Raw genomic sequence first — 19455 nt, 5'->3', positions numbered from 1 at the left:
TTTGCTCCTTGAATGCTTCAGGCAGAGCTGGTTTGCACACCCAGATGAGAGGTCGCAGGGTGGGGCTGGGTGACGCACCTTTGGGCGCTTGTGGAAACCAAGCTCCGAATTCAAGGCTCTCATAAGGCTCAGCACTGGTGCTTGGGTCAAGTTAAATCGGATCTCCAAGGGCCTTGGCTGCCATCTAGGTTGCACGTAATAGGACCGTGCCATGAGGGCTGTGTCCACAGGCAGTGCCACTGATGAGGGCCACAGTATCCCTGCACCAAAAATACAATGATTTTCACCCTCAATCCTCCTGCAGCCCTGCCCACTGCTGCCACAGTATAAGAACTCAGAGCTCAGCTCTGGTTTTCTTTTGCTCCCAAACAATCATTGGCTTAGAGGGCCTTACATGGCAGCCACAAATGAACAACCTTTGCAAATAAGGCAGACCCTTGGAATGGCACCCATGCATAGTGTGCCCTCAAACGTGGAGAGCTTCTACAGCCACAGGTCTCTCTCAGGGCCTTGTCAACCTCTGTGCTCCTGCCCGGATGCCCAGTGACATGCTAGTTACTGGCTTGGAGCACCAAACTGGTAAGATCAGTTTGAGGCATAGAGTCCTGACTACCACAGGTGGCTTTCAACCAAAGGGAAACTACTCCTCATCAGGGGGTCCATTCCCTTTGGCCAAGCCATCTCCCTTCTTGAATCTGATTCTAAAGAAATCAACAAAAGCACAAAGCTAAATATCCTAAAATGTTCTTTACAAAATCATCCACCACACTAAGCAGCTGGAGACATAAAATTGCAACAATAGGTAAAAGCAAGAAATGTATTGTGAATCACCACAATGGCATTTCTGCGGCCATAAAACAAAGATTGAAGCAATGTGGCAAGTGTTTATAATATTAACCAAAACACAGACTCTCGAAAGTATTTGCAATATGATTACAGGTATGTGAACCTGTGCATTGAATAGGGACATGAAGATTGAAGGGGCTATGGAAAATAAGAGTTGTTGCAAATGACAAAAGGACCATAACTAACTTTTCTTTAATATTATCTTTTATATTATCTTCTTAATATTTCAGTAGGTTCACACCTGTATTCTTATCCAGCTGTTTATCCACATCTGCTTTCCCCACCCAGTTAGATTTCATACATCTGTCTCTATCAAGATATTTATGGTTCCGTTTGTGCTGACTTGTTCCTAACTCACTTACCATGTAGATCCTTCTGTAAGCAAAACCCACGTGATACTGGGCAAAAGTGGCTAAATTGATGTTCCAGGCTGCTATTGCTTGGGTGATGTTTAATGATATTGTCACTGTGCTTGCAAATGCAGGATCCATTTTCAGTTTGGACTCTGATCAGGAAGAGACTCTTCCCACCAAAAAGGCTTTAAAACCCTTCCCAGCAACCAGCATGCAAATACCAGAGCTGCCATGACTGCTAAATCCGGATCTTCACTGGAAAAATGCAGCTCCAGCACCATCAGTGAACAAGACAGTACCCTGCACGGTAAGTGAACAAGACAGAGCTCCTGTGTGAACAGTGAGAAGGCAGTGCTCCTGTGTGATCAATGAGCAAGGCAATGTTCCAGTGTGATCCGGGAGCCAGGCAGTGCTCCTCTGTGATCAGGGAGCCAGCGAGTGCTCCAGTGTGATGAGCAAACAGCATAGTGCTCCTCTGAGATCAGTGAGCCAGGCAGTGCTCCAGTGTGATCAGTGAGCAGCTACAGCGTTAGTGGCACTGCCAGACCCAGGTGAGCAAGCACAGACTGAGATTTCTCTGTGATCAGTCAGTAGAGTTCTAGATCAGTGACGGGCATTTCAGTTCATATCAGACCACGAGGAACCAGAAAACTATGACCCGTGGAGACTCTTCCTTTAGCCTTAGCAACCTGGATGCCAGGTCACCCTCAGAGCCTTTCTAATCTGGCACCTGAACTCAGAATAGTCTCTGGATGATTAATTTTCTATAAGATCATGCAGGGGGTGGTACTTAAATCCCATTCCAGAGAGTGTGCTCCTTAGCACAGTATCATGAAAGGCTGGGCTCAAGGACACCCATCAGGGATCACTCTACAGACAGTTGGATCAGATGAGGTCCCCATCTGACATCCAGAATCAGGTTCCACATCCCAAGTAGGCAAGCCTGGGAGAGCAACTACCCCTAGAGAATTTTGTTTGAACGAGCTTGCATCTTTCTGAATGAGCTATGTGTACTGGATGAGGAAAGTCCTTGATAATTATTTCTAGAAATGCATCACGGAGGAGAAGGAAACACGGGAAAATAGTAACACAGGCTGCTTTGGGGGAGGACAACAGGATAACTGGGGAAAGGGTCAGAGAAGACTCGTACCACATTCCCTTTATACTTACCTGCTTTTTTTTTTAACTACTCATTACCAAACCAAATAGATGGGTGAATAATGAATGGTTAGGTACAACTAAATAAAAAGAAAATCTACGGAGGAAATTTGCTCATGGCATTTCTCTGAACTGATGACTGAGTCCAGCAGATGATATGTGGTGGTGGTAAACATTAAACGGGACAGGAAGAGTCCTGTTTAGTGAAATAGGGCCCTTGCCATCATCTAAGTTTGCTATTTGAAATTCATTTTTTAGAGTCAAGAAAGGATCTCACCATAAAATGCTCACATATGCTCTTAAAAGGGAACAAATCAATTATGCTCATCACACACAAATTCAAAATGAACCCTACCTACTGAAGGGTCAAGAGAGCGGCCAGTTCCTCTGTGACCCCCACGGTATCTCTGTGGCCTCAGGGGTCTGCATCCGGCTTGTGAAATAAAGACAAACTTGGTGGGAAGCTCCAGAGATGGAGAGTATCAGCTGCTCCAATTAAGACTCACGACCACGAATGAGCTCAGGCCCCTTCACAGTCCTGCTTCAGGGCCTGTGTGGCCTGAGTGACCAGAGCCCAGAGCCAGAGGCCCGAGGGGCTCAATCAGGTCTATGCCCTAGAGCACCTCAGGCCATCCACCCACCAGGGCTATTCCTGCTCTCCTCCCAGTGGGGACCCCAGGCCCCTTCCGGACGGTAGTGCCACAGTGTAGGCTGGACTAGAAAGAAGGAAAGGAAGCAATGGAGGGAAAAGGGAACAGAAAGAAGGCCACCCTGTCTGTTCTCGGGGTCATGACAAGCAAAGGTGTGTGACCAGTGGCTGCCCAAAGAAGGGCAGGCTGTTGGAGTGGAGGTGGTATCCCTGTGTCTCTGCCTTTTAACCCAGGGTCCTTTTTGATAACCTTCTGCCAAAAAGGACTGAAGATTAGGTTTCTTAACCCCATCTGAACAGAATGATTTTGTGTACAAAAAGCGCCAACTCAAAAGGAGAAAGGAATCAAACCAGCCAGGCCTAATCATCCCCGGGGGCATTGGTCACTGGTAGTTCCAACAGCCCCTCAAAGATCCACCAGCACTTGAAATCCTGGGGTCTGGCTGGGCCTCCAGACTCTGGCCAGGGGAATATGACCCCTAGAGCTCTGCTTGGGGAAGGAGCACTTTCCGGGCAGTGAAGCTGGAAAAGGACACCTCTCCCTCCTTCCTGCAGGTGCTATCAGTCACGTGGCCTCAATCACTGAGCTGATCACAGCTCCTTGATGCTCAGATGGCTCCTGGCCATTGTGCACTAGAATCTCCTCTTTCCTCCAGCACCCAGAGCCTCCAAACTCTGCTGCTCTTGGGTCTTCTGGCCAGAGCTCCCTCCTCTGCCAGCCTTACCACACCTCCCAGGCATGTCTCTCCTCGGGCACCCAGCAGGGCCCTAGGTGGGCCCATCCTGGGCTTGCTGGTGCCTGCCGCTCCCCCAGGGCCACTTCCCCATCTTCCCAGCTCTCAAAGGTCACTCCCTGAACTCAGCATTTCTTCACCCTGAACGCCATCGCTCTGACAAGACCCTTTCTTGTCTATTGCTCAGTGAGTCTGGTCAAAAGCGACTCCCCTCTCTTCTCCACTGGAAGAGTATCTTCGCTGTGTTTTTGCTGTTCCCTCCTCTGTTACATTTTGCTCATTGTGTGCTTCTCAGAGCTTTGCCCTGGGCAGTACCCTTGGGGTGGTCCCTCGTGGCTGACGCACAGGGAGTCACCTGTAAACACTGGAGACTGATGTGACAGACCAAGTTCGTGGTCACTAGGAGAGCACAGGCTGCCTAAAGTCCTGGCACGTTTCTTTCAGGTGGAGAGTTGGACTGACTGACCTATTTCCTTGTGACTCCAGGCTTTCGTGTATCTGAGTCTACGAATAGGCAGAGCAAAAGGCCACACTAAGCATCTTTTCTGCTCCTATCATACTCTCAGGTTCAGGGAGATCCTGTAGGGATCAATGCTTTAAATCAGCCGTCCCGGCACACTGTGGAAAGGCACTCCTTCCAGGAGCTGACTAATGCTGACAGTCTGTTCTGTTGTTGCTCTCTGGGCAGGCTGTGTTTTTCCTCTGGCCCTCCTGCATCTCTCAGGCCCTCTGGCCTGCTGGGCACAGGTAAGGAGCTCTGAAGGGAGTCGCCCTTCTCCTAGGAGTGCTCCAGAGTCTCTTGCCCTCCAGTGAGGACGTGAAGAAGGTCCCACCCAAGGCTTCCTCCTCCCCACCATCTCTGATCCGGCCTTTCTGCACAGGACAGGGCCCAGCCTGGGCATTCTGTGGTCACAAGGAGGAGGAGACAGACCAGGGTGCAGCGCAGGGAAGGAGGGCAAAGATCCATCTCTTTACTCAAGCATCCTTCAGGGGAAAGAGACAGAATTTGACTTGAGCCTGCTTTCTGGGTAATTCGGCATCAAATAGCAATGAGGCCTGGGATCTGGCCAAGTCTTTGTTTTGTTTTGTTTTTTTCCTTTCCTCCAATCAGCCCAGGGCGCTGGGGAGTGGGAGGGCATGGAGGGGGTGGGGGCCTCGCACATACCGGGGGCTGCGAGGGAATGCTGAGCCCGCAGAAGTGGCCCATTGAGAGCTCAGACTCCCAGCGCCGGGGCGGGTGGCACCCCCCAGCCTACCGCCACAAGGGCAGCTCTGTCCTGTGGGCACAGGGCTCCGTCCCAGCCCCACTGGCTCACAGTGAACAACATTTCCTTATAAGGCCCCGACCGCCTTGCCAAGGCTGGACGCTCCGACAGACTGTAGCTTTCCATTCTCCTCGCCCGGCTCCAGTGCAGGCCTTGAATGTAGCCCTTGTTGTCAGGCCCCTCCTCCCCTCCTCGGCCCCCACCCCACCCACCTCCATTCTCTGCCAGAGCCAGCCCCACCGAACGGGATAAACAGCCCGGAGGCCTCTCCCACACAGGGCCTGCCTCAACTCAGGCCTGCTGGAGGCAGCACAGGGTAGCAGACGGAGCAAGGGGACACAGGGCTCTGTAGGGTGGCCCACAGTTCCCTCACCCAGGCCTGTGGCTAAAGCCAAGGTCCTGACTTCAGTGAGCCTGTTTCCTCATCTGGAAAACAGAGATTCTAACTGCCACAGAGTCTGAATTCTTTGCATTGCATTCAAAGCCCTTCGGAGCCAGACTACCTTCCAAACTTCCCCTCTGTTACCCCAGGGCACAGGCCTTCCAGACTCCTCCCCAAGCCCTGCTGTGCGCCATGTTTTCTCAGGCCGTCAGAGCTTGGTGTGCAGGGAATGACCCCGGTCCTCCCTCCTTCCCCAGGAAAAAGGAGTCATTTCTTTCTCTCCTCCCCTCAGTGTTCGAGTGCACCTCTCTCAGAGCCTTTGTGTTTGGCAATTATAATTTTCGTGTACCTGCTTTTTCCTTTATGGATGATGAGCACGTTGGGGCTCAGAAGGTCTCCTCTTCATCTTTGTATTCCTGAGTTCTGCCACGAAGCAGGCACCTGATCAGTGCTGGATGCCAGATCATTGGGTAAAGGCCAGAATGCACGGTGCTGGGCAAGCTCAAAAGAGACAGCCGATGTGCAAGTACTGTAAACTGTAAAGTACTGTGCACCTGTAGGATGCTACCCTCCACCCCAAACTCTCCTCTTTCCCTGTCTACCTAAGCTCCACATCATGAATTCTGGGCTCACTGTAGCTCCTGAGGGGCTTGACATCTGTCACTAAGACTGTACTGGTCTTTCAGTGCCAGTGTCAGGACTAATGGGGCCTTAGGAAATTATCCAATGGTTTCTACACTGACATCCAGGCAGAAGTCCCCTGGCCACACAAGCGGATTGAATGAAGGGACTCCAAGCCCTCAGCCTCACCTCTTCCACCATTTACATGGGCTACATTCCCATAACTTTCTCAGAAAAAAATATCCAGTGGCTTTAGAAGTTAGAAGTGCACTGATTAATCCAATTTCAACATTTGACAGCTGAAGAAATGGAGCTCCTTAAAAGAAAAGTAGCTTTTCTGACATCATGCATGATCAAGACCACACCTGGGGTCCCTGACTCTTGTCCATCCAAAGCCCCTGCCCCTGCATAACTGCCTGCTTGGGGCAGACAGATGATGGCGGAAGCCGTAAATCTTGTCAAGCTGAGTTCTTATAAGTCTGGGACAAGTTGAGTTCCAAATAAAGAATTTCAGTTTGAACCAGAACAAATCTTTCTGAAATGGGGATTCTGCAAATTATTGGGTCAGTGATTTGCAAGCACAGCACAGTTAAGTACTGTGGTGAGACTCTATTCCCCATGATCCTAGCAACAATTTTAAAGAGAAAAATCATATCCCAGGATGAAATACCCTGTTCTCCATCCACACACTCACTTTCTCAAAAATGATGTTTGTAGAACAGAGCCCACAGTTGATCACAAACTGTGTTCTAACACCATTTGACACAGAGCCAACATCAGGATTTAAGGTGGATCTGCCCTGGGCTCCTCCAAGAAGATTTAGTTTCTTGAATACTAAAAACCCTTGTGATTAGGAGGTTCCTCCTAGAAGATGCCTAAGGGCGGACTCTGCCAGAAGCAAGGAGTGGAAAGAACACTGGGCCAGGAGACAGGAAACCAAGCTCTGTGCCCAATTGCACTCAGTACAAAACCTAGAGCAAGCCAGCTGCCTCTGGAGGTCCTAGTTTTTCACACTACAGAATGAGAGTAAGGATGCCTCCTAGATCATTTCCGAAGGCAGAGAGAATTAGATCAATTAAGATTATGAGTATGGAAGTGGTTTATGAATAACAACAGAAAAAAAACCTATGTGCCTATATAAGGGCTGGACATTAATAAGCAGTGGTTCTCCCCCCTGGGGTTGTTCTTATGGGTAGAGAAGAGAAAAAGGCTTCCTTTTCCAGGAGCCTGTTATGTTTGCTCCATCCCCCAGCTCCCTCACAGGCACTGGCAGCTACACTATTGCTGATCACTTTCCAGGAAATCGAGAGAGAGGTGGGGCTGCTCGGCTAAAAGTTGCTTCAAGAAGCTGGAAAGCAGACAAAGGCAGCCATTCTCTCACCCTGTACTCCCTCCCCTTTCTTCTCAGGTACAAAGAGAAGGGGCTTGCCACGTCTAGGCTCTGGACAAACCCTGGAGGAACTGGGGAAGTCATTTCTCTTCTCCGAGCCTCCATTTCCCAGTAGGTAAAATGAAAAGGTTGGATAGAATGATATTAAGTTCAGGGGTAACAGTGTAATTTATTGCTAAAAAAGAGACAGTTTTGAAAGTGAAAAAATGTATTCTTAATAATTATGCCGGGATGACCACAGCAAGTAGGACTACCCTGGGCAGACTGGATGTACGGACATTTTATTAAGCCTTGTTTCAACTTGCACCTTTACCGGGAAAACAAATGCTGCTGAGAAAAAGAAATTTCAGTTTTCTTGGTGTTGTCTTGGCTACATTGAACTTCTGACTAGTTCTATAGCTTGTTTTCACATTGTTCTCAGTCACCAAGGGCAAACAGTATTAAGGAACACATAAAAGAGCCAGCATGTGAGGGGCACCTGAATGTCTCAGTCAGTTAAGCACCTGACTCACTCTTGGTTTTAGCTCAGGTCATGATCTTGTGGCTTCATGAATTCAAGCCCCACATCTGGCTATGTGCAGCTGGCAGTGCAGAGCCTGCTTGGGATTCTCTCTCTCCCTCTCTCCCTGCCCATCCCCCACCTGCACTGTTTCTGTCTCTCTCAAAATGAATAAAATTAAAAGAAAGGAGCCGGCATTGTCATAAAGCATCTCTGTGTCCTTTATGTCCATGCAACAGCCATATGAGGCAAGCATGCAAAGAAGTCCATCCCACTTTTACAAAAAGCCCTAGAGGGGCACCTGGGTGGCTCAGTTGGTTAAGAGTATGACTGTAGCTCAGGTCATGATCTCATGGTCCATGAGTTCAAGCCCCACGTCCAGTTCTGTGCTGGCAGCTCAGAGCCTGGAGCCTGCTTCAGATTCTGTGTCTCCCTCTCTCTCTCTCTCTGCCCCTCTCCAGCTCTCTCTCTCTCTCTCTCTTAAATATAAATAAACATTAAAAATTTTTAAAAAATAAAAAGAGCCCTAGATAAAGTCAAGGATTTCCTCAAGGTCATAGAGCAAAGGGAGGCACAGCTGTGTCCTGGACTCAGCCCTGTGCTTATTCCATTGGGCCAAGTTAACAAAGACGGTGCTTAATCTGCAAACACAGACTGGCTTCAGGTTGGCCACCTTCCATCCAAAAAGTTCCTTCTCTATCTATAACAATGATACTCGAAGCACAGCAAAAATTTTAGACCCTCTCTCCCCCAACATCCTAAGCTTGAGATTGACCAGGGTCTTAAGAATCCACTAAATCTACAAATGAGAATTCCAAAACCCAGAGAGAATGAGTTGTTGAGATTACCCATCAAGACCCACATCCAAGTGGAATTTAGATCCCTAAACACCTCCTTTAGCATTCTTTAAATACTAGCTAAACACAAATATGCTTAGGGAAGTAAATATAAATTATATCTCTTCACTGCCTTTCAAAAACTCATGAATTACCTTTGGATTTTCTAATGTTGAGGAGTCCCTAGTCTCTAGCTATTTTTTCATCCCTCTAGTTCGAAGAAGTGAGAGTTAAGAATATTTAAGTCTTGGGCAGTGCACTAGCTACTTCCTATTTCTCTTCCCTGCATTTCCAGGGAAGAGCAAATTAAATGAAGCTTCCATATGGGGAAAGCTTTCATAATTCAAAATGTTTACAGAGTCCTGGGGGCAAAACTAAAGGGAACTTGCCATGCAGGGATGAATGCCTGGAAAATGAATAGGGATTGTTGGGTTTGAATTCCAGTTCAGCTCCTACTTTGCAGCACTACCTTGACCAAGTTATTTCCCCTTTCTGGGCCTCAATTCTTCAGGTATGAAATAAAAGAGTTGGATTAGGTAATGTCTAAACATTCTTCCAGCTCTAAGAAGCTATTAGTATCCAAACTGTAAATGTAGATGTTTTTGAGTGGAGGGCTGATCAAATTCTTTTCTGTCCATTAGCCTCGTTGAAGTCACTGCACAGGAGAGGTTTTTATGACTTGCTGGTGGGTATTTCCTGTCCCTTTGCTCTCTGCTCCTTTCCCTTAGTGCTGTTTAGCACAAGTGCCTATTTGCGCTAGCTAATAGAGGCAAAGGGGTTGGTAACCCTCTCCAGTACAAACCAGGGGTATTCAGTTTAAATCAGAGGCATTAGCCAAGTTGCTTAATTGGCTGGGTCCTCATAAATTAATACAGCTCTGGCAAACTTTTCTCAAGCCTGATCATTTATTTCCTAATTTATTACCTGTGTTGAGATCATCACTGCACATATTTCTCTAAGGAACTGTAACTACAAGGCAAAATGATGACTGCATGACATTCATTGATGTCCCTGTTTGAGTCCAAATGTCCCTGAAGATGGAGGAAAACTTTCCAAAAGACAAAGCTTGTTTCTAATACTGAGAAGTAACAACAACACAGCTTGTGATTCTGAGCTGAAGGTTCAGAGCCAGGAGGCCCGTTCTGTCAGTCTTCCTTTTAAGTGGGAGGTGAAGCTGGTTGGAGTCAACTTCTGTGTTTCTACTTGCCTAGCACCTGCTCTCTTTTCTTCTCATACAGAAAGTTCTTATTCAGTGGAAAACTCATCCCATGTATTCCGTACAAGACACTCTTCCCACATAGCTAAAGAGGCAAACATATGTCCTGGGACTTGTCTCCATGTGAAGATGAAGACCACAATAAAGGTAAATATGAGACAAAAGCAAGTCAATCTAATCCTCACCATGACTTTTCTGCTTCCCAGGAAGATGGGTACTTTCCCACAGTTGGGTTTGCTTAGCTGACAGAATGTAAGTCTTACAGATGACTATTCTGCCCATATATGGAGGGAGCTGGAGAGATGGAAGCCTGGTGATGTTTTCTGAGCCCAAGCCTAAAGCCAGAATACTCAGAAGCTTTTCAATTTCTAAACTAATAATTCCCCTCTTTGGCTTAGGCTGGTTTGCGGTAGGTTTCTCTAATTTTCAACCCAAAAGAATTCTGACTCGTGTTAGCTTTGTATTAAATTCTGCATAGAACCTTTAACTCTCAGAGCTAAAAGAACTTCTAATGTGTTTAAATCCATCATATATAGAGAGAGACTGAAAGAATTGGCTCCGGTTTCCCCAAAAAGTCACAGGGCTAGACACCAGATCTCTGAATTAGTCTAAAATGCCCCTCAGAGGTCACTGAATGCAAACTTCACATTGATTCTAATGTCAATTCTACAGTGCGAAATGCAGAAAAGAATGTTAACTTTAAGCATCATTCTTTCCAAGATCTTTAGGGATGACATAATGTTGAGCCTCCCCAAAATATTCTGGTCCTACATTTGTGTCATCCTTTTATTTTTCATAGTGCTTTTATTGCTATTACATTTCTAGATTGAAATGCCTCTCTTAAAAGTGCATCCTCTGGTAACTTACAAATTGTATGAACATGGACAGGTTACTTATAGTACTGTGCATCTGTTTCTTCATCTCTGAAATGGAGGTGATAAAAATAGTGTTCACTTCATAGATCTAGTGTAAGCATTGGCAAAATTTAAGTAAAACATTTAGCCCAATGGCTGGCATACAGTGCTCAATAATCATGAGTATTACTATTAGCTTATGATTTTTTAAACAACACTAAGATACCAGAGAGCTTATGGATAAGAAAGTCAATGACCAGAGAGTATAAAGGACATGCCTAAGGTAACACAGTAGTTACTCGAAGAACAGAAACCAAGTCCCAACTCACATGATTCTTACTTTGAACTGTATTCCACAAACCAGTTGGTCAGTTCAGATTGTGCTCACTTGTTCATGTGCCCATTGATTCTTCTATCATTATTTTATACACTCATTAATTCAGCAAATATTTCCTGAGAACTACAGTTTCTTTCCAGTCCTAGTGTCTATCATTTAGTCCCAGTCTACTAATTCACTACTGAAGTTAAGGGCAAGGGACTTCTGGTCTTTGCACACCAGTTTTCTCAAGAGACTGGCCAAAATATTTCTCAAGCGACTTCCATAGCAGTCTTCTATTTGCAATCCTAAGTACTACCTGCTTGGAGGATACAAAGATGTGGTCATGGTGCTTGCCTAGGTGGGAAAAACAAATATAAACAATGTGCACTTGCCCTACCATGCTGGAGTAAAGCACATGTCACTTAAACAATATTTCTTTTTTCCTTTTCTTTTTAAGTTTATTTATTTATTTTTGAGAGAGAAAGAGAGTGAGAGTAAGCAGGAGAGGGGCAAAGGAAGAGGGAGAGAGAGAATCCCAACCAGGCACTACACTGTCAGTGTGGAGCCTGACATGGGACTCAACCCCACGAACCATGAGATCATGACCTAAGCTGAAATCAAGAGCCAGACCCTTGAACAACTGAGCCACCAAGACACCCCATCTATATTTCTTAAATAAATGTGAGGTGACTCCCACATGCCAGGGTTGACAGGAAAGTTGATTTCTGGCATGTTCTGGGAGTCCCTCTCCCCTCCCCCAGACAGATGACCATTTATAAGAGCTTCAAATAGCATTGCAAACTGGTGGCCCTTGGGCCCACTGAAGATTTTGCAAGTGTTTTGTCTGGCCCATAGTGGGGTTTTTCTTTTATTAAGTCAACTTTTAACAGCTGGGGAGTTTCTCACTAAAACTCAGGCTTCTCTTGAAAAAGCATAAGATCTAGCAACACTGGACCTGGAATCTTTACAACAGCAATGGACATCTTAGAGCTTTACTCTTTCAGAGGGGATACATCTCTCCCTAATTAGAGGTGAATGTTTGACTTCAACTTTAACCAGACTGTATGAATTCAGGGAAAATGTCCATCAGGGCTTTCTGATCATGTGAATCTTAAAACGTTTATGGAGGACACTGAGAAGAGACCTGAATGTTTTGTAATAACTTGAATATATATATATATATATTTAATACATACTTACAGATATTATCTTCCTTTCCCCAAGGAGCACTTGAGTTGATGAGTCTCGGTCTTACTGTGATGTACTGATAATTCTCTGAAGAAAACAGTTCTGATTCGCAGGGCTTGCCAAATTCCACGTGTAAGTATCCCCACCATGACTGAATGCAGAGATGGTGTCACAACTGACTCGCGGCATTTCCGAAATTTTAGCAGTTGGGTCTTGTGAGACAGTATAAGCAGACTTAGCATACTGGCTCTGTCTCATTCTGGGACATGGTAATATGAAAATGTTCTTACTTTCCTTTCACTGTGAACTCTCTGGAGGAGTCAGAAGAAATACAAAATATAAGCCACATCTGCCTTCAGGGAAATTTTGGTCTAGGTCAGGAGATAAAGCGAACACCTTTGAAATAATTAGAGAGCTTGCCAAGAAGAATCATTGACTTCTTCAACATCTCTGCCTCAATGCCCAATAAGAGTAACAAAAGTCATTACATCCAAAATAGGTTTCTTGGATTTTTTTTTCCCAAAGCTGTTTTGTGTTTCCCAATCTGCTCATTTCAAGAAATAACCTTTCATCTGCTTCTCAGGCTAAAAGATAAGGAGTCACCTTGATTCCTTCCTACGTCTCAATCCCCTTGTCCAATCCAGAAACAAATCTTGTATATCCACCTCCAAAATTTATCTTAAGCCATCTATTTCCCTGCATCCCACTGAAATAACCCTTGTCCAGTCCCCTTTTTTACACTTCCTCCACCTCTGGGGCTTTAAGTTCTTCCCCTCCCTCACCATCCACGTGTGCCAGCTATGTCTTCCCTCAGCTATGTCTCAGCATTCCCCATGGTTAGATCCTTCTCATTCTTCAGAGACCTGCTAATTGTCATCGCCTTACAGAAATCTTCTCTGACTATCCCATCCTATCTAAAGTATCTTTTCCCACCTGACCACTAATTCCCCATTCTATTAACCTATAGACTAGCACAATTTTGTCTACTCGTTTATGTCTCCCCCTTCCCCACACACACAAAATGTAAATTCTATGAGAATAGGAAACTTTTATGCCTTGTTCTTACTATAGTCTTCTGCCTAGCACAGTGCTTAACACATAGTAGGCATCAAATAAATATTTAAATGAATGAACGAAGAAGCAAATAAATGAATGATAAAGGAGAGGTGAGAAGATTTGACATTCCAAAGTTTCCTTTTGGCTATAACATTTTAGGAGTCCATGGATTTAAGAGTGTAATTTTGTATAATGTCTGATGTGGGGTCCAGCTCTTAAAGCAGAGCAGGGGTTAGTGGGAAGGCAGATAAATGAAGGCAGCAGCAATCAGCAGTAGTCAGAGGTGACTCCCTGGAGGAGGTGGTAAACACATTGGGCTTTTCCAGCCTTCTTAATTACTTACACAAAAGACATCTGTCACCTTACAAAAAGTTTCAACCTGATCTTTATTTCAATTGCCAACAACTCTACTTCATCTCAAATGTGACTGTGTTTATAATAACCTTGATGGGCACACTTTTCAGGAATATCTAGCTTCTAAAATGTTGCGTCCTTAAGTGTGTGTGTGTGTGTGTGTGTGTGTGTGTGTGTGTGTCTGTGTGTGCATTCACGCACTGATTACTGGTTTTAATTTGACACAGATAAGAGCATGTGTAATTTGCCCAGAGGCCCGCAGACTCGACCCCTTTGGCTGGCTTGATATCTGAAGGAAGGATCTGTTCCACACCTCAGAGAAGACCCACTTAGGACAGGAAGTGAGTCATCTATGTTCCACAGAGGACCTATCACAGTTTGGACTATACTAAATGTGAAACAGATTAAACTGGAACGAAATCATGACATATTTGTTCCCTCCCACACTGTGGGATATTTCATAACCTCCTGGTACTTTACCCTGATACTTTCAGTGCTGGAGAGGTTTTCAGAAATCACCTGTATGACCCTCTTACTCCATGGGGGGGACACTGGGGCCCAGAGAAAGTGATGCCTTGTCCAAGTTTACATAACATGTAGAGCAAGGCCTGCCTCGGATTCCTGTTCTGAATCCCTGTCAAATGTTTTATAGGAATATATACATTCAAGCCGAGTTTTTAAGGAGAAAACTTATTGTATTCTTTTGTTTAACCATCATTAGTAATGTGATGAACTATTTATTGACTATTTATCATTGAAAAATAAATTTTAGCCACCGACCTCTAGTTGTACCGGAGTCCTGGGATACCCCCAAGGAATCCAGCCTAAAATGGTAAAAGAAATCTTCATACAATAGAAAACAATACACACAAATTTATAACAAGAGTAAGTGTTATTTTAACTATCAGCAAAGAACTATATCATTTTAAAAATGACAAAAATAACCAGTTCTTCTCATCTCTTAATTCCTGCAGGTCAGACTTAGAGACCCACTCTTGGGGATTCATCAGGTTTGTTGGAGATGTGAAAGCCATGGATGGGCACATGCCAATTGCTTGAGCTATTACACATGAAATTTTGGAGACTGAAGAAGACCTACTATCTTAAGAAGAGAGAAAGGAGCTTGTGTGAATTTCTTCATCTGTCAGATGAGCAATTGGAGTTTAAATAGTAGCAAAATTCCTAGACACATACCTATAAACATTTTGGTGCCTGACAGGCAGACAGAAATCATTTGTTCAGTTTCTTTACATCCAATCTGAACAGATGCATCCGGGCCTTCTCACACTGCAAGAAGAATTAGAAACACAACCTCACTCTTCACAGCTCCCCGACACACCCTTCTGGATCCATCTTTCTCCCACATTTCCAGTTCCCAGGGGCCCCCGGGGTCAAAGAGACACCCCTAAGCCTGTGGTCAGGAGTTGACCATGAATCAGCTTCCAAACCTTAGACCAGTGCTTCTGAAACTTGAGTGTCTAGGAATTGCCTGGGGTGCTTTCTAGAATGTGGGCTTCTGGGCCTACTTCCAGAGCATCCAATCTCATAAGTCTGGGATGGCTCCCAAGAAGCAGAATTTTAACCAGCCCTCCTAGTTGATCTGGATACTAGAGGTGGAACAAACATGCCAAAACTCTGCCAGATGTAGGCAAATCTTCTTTTCTCTGAGCCGTAATTCCCCATGTAGAATGAGGACACTAAACAAGGATCCTGGCTGAGATCTCTTCCTAGTTCCAACAATGGGGATCTTATGACTTGGGAACCGACTGGGTCCATGCCTTGCTCTGGGTTACCCTGGGAGCCCAAACAGGCCATCTGTTTACACAAGCATTTACCTCAAGTACAGGTTCTCATTCACACTGAGCTCAGTGTGAACTGTGGAAGGATTCAGGAGGTCCCTGCTTGTCCCCCAGCCCCCACTGACCACTGCAAGCCATCCACAGTATCCTCTCTATGACTTGCTCCCTTCTTCATGACTGCAGGCCTTATGATGGTGCCTCCCCAGCCCACTGTCTGTCTCTCTGTGGGCAGGAATGATTCTAGAAAGTGCTTGGTTCTCTAAACCGCTGTTTCTGCCTTGGATCTGGAGCCCATCTCAGCCACTGCCTGAAGCCCACTGTGAAGGATAATGCTCCACATTAATCAAATTGAATGACACAGAAAAAAACAAAACTTAAAAGGAGTGAGTTCTTTAAAGACAAAGGATGCTAGGCAAAGGAGTTTATTATTTTTTTCCCCTTAAGATACTCTAATGATTCCATAAAGCAATTACAAAGTTTTTCTTTAACATTTGTAAACCTCAAAATTAAAGAAACAACACTCATAGCTTAGCCCCATGAAGAGTTTGTTACCAGACTCTGGTTCTCCTAGGCAATGGATCTCCTGATTCTTTCCAGTACCCTGAAGCTATGACTTGCCTGACCATGGCTTCTCCTACCTATAATTATAAGCTCTTTCCCACTGGGCTCAGGCAAACTCATCAGACCCTCTCTCAGTTAAAAAAAGCTTCCACAATCAACTAATTATTTCTACATCTTTACTCTGGACCCTTCCTTGGAAGGGCTCTTAAATCTTGCATTTTAAGCTCCAGTAAGTTACTCAACTTTATTCACCTTCCTCCAACACTTCACTCCCATACACTTTCAGGTGTAGGTGGTAAAGTTCTTGACCAGAGCATGATACATATGGTGGAAAGAGAGGGCCCTGGGAAACAAAACACAAGTTGCCAAAGACTTTCAATTTTCAAAGTGGAGTGAGAGTGCCCATTGGCTGAGAGCCACTTGTAGTGTAGGGCAGTAATGGTCATTGGCTGAAAGAGCACAGCCAAGTGTATTTAGCTCTTATTTCCTGAGAGCATGCATTAACCTTCCAATCCCAGGTAGAATTATTTATGGTATGATATGTATAATATGATATGTCTCAAGAAAAAAGTCTCATGAAAATTAGGATTAAAATGAATCAGCACTGTTAAACGGAGTATACCAGAAATTTACCACCCTTTCCATTATTGATGAGGCAAGGAGCTTCTGGTCAACAAGAGATATCCACTGTTCTCAAACTGAGCTGATATAATTTCAGACAAAGGCAAAAAACAAAAACAAACAAACAAACCCACCAGACACATTCATTAGCTTCTTTGGCTTTAACATTAGTAAATGGACTATTCTTGTTTGACTTTCTATTTTTTTTTTAAAGCTTATTTATTTTTAAGAGAGAAGGAGAAACAGAGTGTGGATGGGGAGGGGCAGAGAGCAAGGGAGACACAGAATCTGAAGCAGGTCTTAGGCTGTGAGCTGTCAGCACAGAGCCCAATGAGAGGCTCCAACTCACGAACCATGAGATCATGACCTGAGCAAAGTCAGACGTTTAACCGATTGAACCATCCACATGGCCTCTATTTGACATTTCAAGACTGAAAATGTTTTAAAGACACACTTGGTTGGCTTTCCATAGATATCAGTTCCCCTTCTTCTGGTCACAACGCCACCTCCTTTTCCTTTGGCTATACCCTCTCCAATCCCAATCCCTAGACCTCTCCCTATTCCAGGGAGAGGCTGGGACCAAAATCAATCAGAGTCTACATGCCTTCCAGCTACCAAAATTGTTAACTAATAATGATCCTTGATGGATAAGTCCAGCACTCTTCTTAAAAGTTAGAGAAGAAATGGGTTTTCATTTACTCTGGGGTTGTGACTAGCCATATTGCCACTATGTAGAGTGTGCCTGCACACAGGAACAAAAACAAAAGGAAGCAAAGATGAGAGATGGGAAGCAAAAGTGACAACAGCTCAAGAACCTTGGTTGTCAAACCAGAAGCAAGCTCTATCCCCCATAATACCCCCTTTTTTGCTTTAGCCTGTTTGAGTTGGACTTTTGTACCTTACCACCAAATAATTCTCTCTACTTCCCTCTTACCTCATTACTACCTAAATAGATCTTTGGGCTCCAGAAATCCTTTGCTGGCAGGGTGTGCCTGAGTGGCTCGGTTAGGTAAGCCTCCAACTCTTGGTTTCAGCTCAGGTCATGATCTCCTGGTTGATGAGTTTGAGCCCCACATCAAGCTCTGTGCTGATGGTACAGAGCCTGCTTGGGATTCTCTCTCTCTTTCTCTCTCTCTGCACCTCCCCTGCTCATGTCCTCTTTCTCAAAAATAAATAGACATTAAAAAGAGAAAAAAAATTTCTGGTTGGGAATCACTAACCAAGCATGAGAAGGTCATAGAAATGTGTTTGTTATAGCTGTACAGTCTAAACCCATATCTAATTCAAATCTCAACCTCAAATTCCTCAGATCACTGATTCATGTTTATTAGCACCTACTATGTGCAAACTCTCCCAGGATCTTTGGGGAGCCAGATGATAGCCAGCCCTCACCACCCTCACAAGCTGGTAAGAGAACTAAGAGGAGGACCGAGGAGAAACAGAATCTTCTAGATGAGAATCTGGGAGAACTTCATAAAAGAGAGTTTACTGGAGCTGGGCCTTGAAGGGATCGAAGGAGTCACAGTTGATCTAGCCTGAAATCCATGTGTTGTCTCTTAATCTACATTCAATTTAAGTCCAGCAGGGGTGAGTACTAATGCCGGGTCATGCTCAGAGGAGCCAGGCTGCAGGGCTGCATCTATTGGTCCCCCAGGGCATGCTAATGGGTATCTGGGGCCTCATGTGGAGGGAGATCAGGCCACCCTCAGATACCCTGGGAGAATAATAGGACAAGGACTGCATGACTGTAAATTCACCTCAGAGTATCCAGGAATCATCAAACAGTTTGATTTCATAGAATAACAAAATCTCTAAGCTGGCAAAACCTTAGGAATTAATCAGGCTGCTCATTTGACAGAGGAGAGATAGAAAAACTGAATCGGTCAAGAACTTGTCCAAGATCACTTTTGTAGAGTCATTCCCAGAACCAGGGCTCCAGGACTTTGACCAGCTGAAAGGAGATACCATCATTATTTCAATTCCATCCTAGCAGGGGTGAGAGGAGGAGTCTGGAATTGAATTTTGATAGAAGCTGTCTTTTATCTCCAATAGCTTTTTGTGCCTTGCCTTGCTTCCGCACGTCCCCTGATTTTACCATGGAATGAGACTCTCCTGGGGCTGAGTCATGCAGGCTTAGAGGACTTTCATTGGTTCTTTAGCCAATGATGGTTGTTTCATTGGCATTTTAGTCAGGAACTGTAAAATCCCCATTAAAAAACCCTAGCTGGGGATGTGCCCCTCCCTGAGCTTCACAGGGGCTCCTAGTGAAATATGGACATCATCACATGATGGTAGTTTGGGGGTAAGGTCCCACTGATTGCCAAGACACTCCTCCAGAGTCTCTGGAACATAATACATCAAAGAAATAATTATTCTAAGTACAAAAAAGAAGGCAGGGTATACGCCTATGGGAAGGCTTTTTACCAAAGCACATGAAGGGCCGTAGGGTGTGGTGAAGAGGGAGATGCTTTTTTTCTAATAATCTTTGCTTTCCATGGTGCATTTTATCATTCACACCCATTTTCATATGACTCCTTATTAAACCTTGTGGAAAAGGCAAGACAGAGTTATATTATCTTCATTTCGAGAGGAAGTAACAGACTCAGAGAGGGTAACCAACCTGTCCCTCGTCCCCTATCTAAGATGTGGCAGAACCTGGGCAGACAGAACCCAGCCTGACCCATTGGTGGCTGGCACTCATTTTACAACATGAGTCTTTCTTGTCCATGGTCAGATCTGAGTCACCACTGGGGC

At 45.0% G+C, this 19455-nt stretch overlaps 1 long non-coding RNA gene across 2 annotated transcripts; it reads left to right on the top strand.

Moving 5' to 3' along the window:
• The first annotated feature begins 1336 nt into the window (after nt 1–1336).
• Nucleotides 1337–14781, top strand: LOC115291899. Of its 2 annotated transcripts, none has more exons than XR_003908718.1 (5): nt 1337–1506; nt 9972–10096; nt 12347–12442; nt 13948–14061; nt 14695–14781. It is a non-coding gene; the product is annotated as an uncharacterized LOC115291899 (long non-coding RNA). The 2 variants fall into 2 exon arrangements; XR_003908717.1 differs by lacking the exon at nt 1337–1506 and adding an exon at nt 7420–7509.
• The last annotated feature ends 4674 nt before the right edge of the window (nt 14782–19455 follow it).

Source organism: Suricata suricatta, chromosome 5 (genome assembly GCF_006229205.1).
Source record: "Suricata suricatta isolate VVHF042 chromosome 5, meerkat_22Aug2017_6uvM2_HiC, whole genome shotgun sequence".
Lineage (NCBI taxonomy): Eukaryota > Metazoa > Chordata > Mammalia > Carnivora > Herpestidae > Suricata > Suricata suricatta.
The sequence above is the reverse complement of the archived record's forward strand: the minus strand, read 5'-3'. Positions and strand labels throughout refer to the sequence as shown.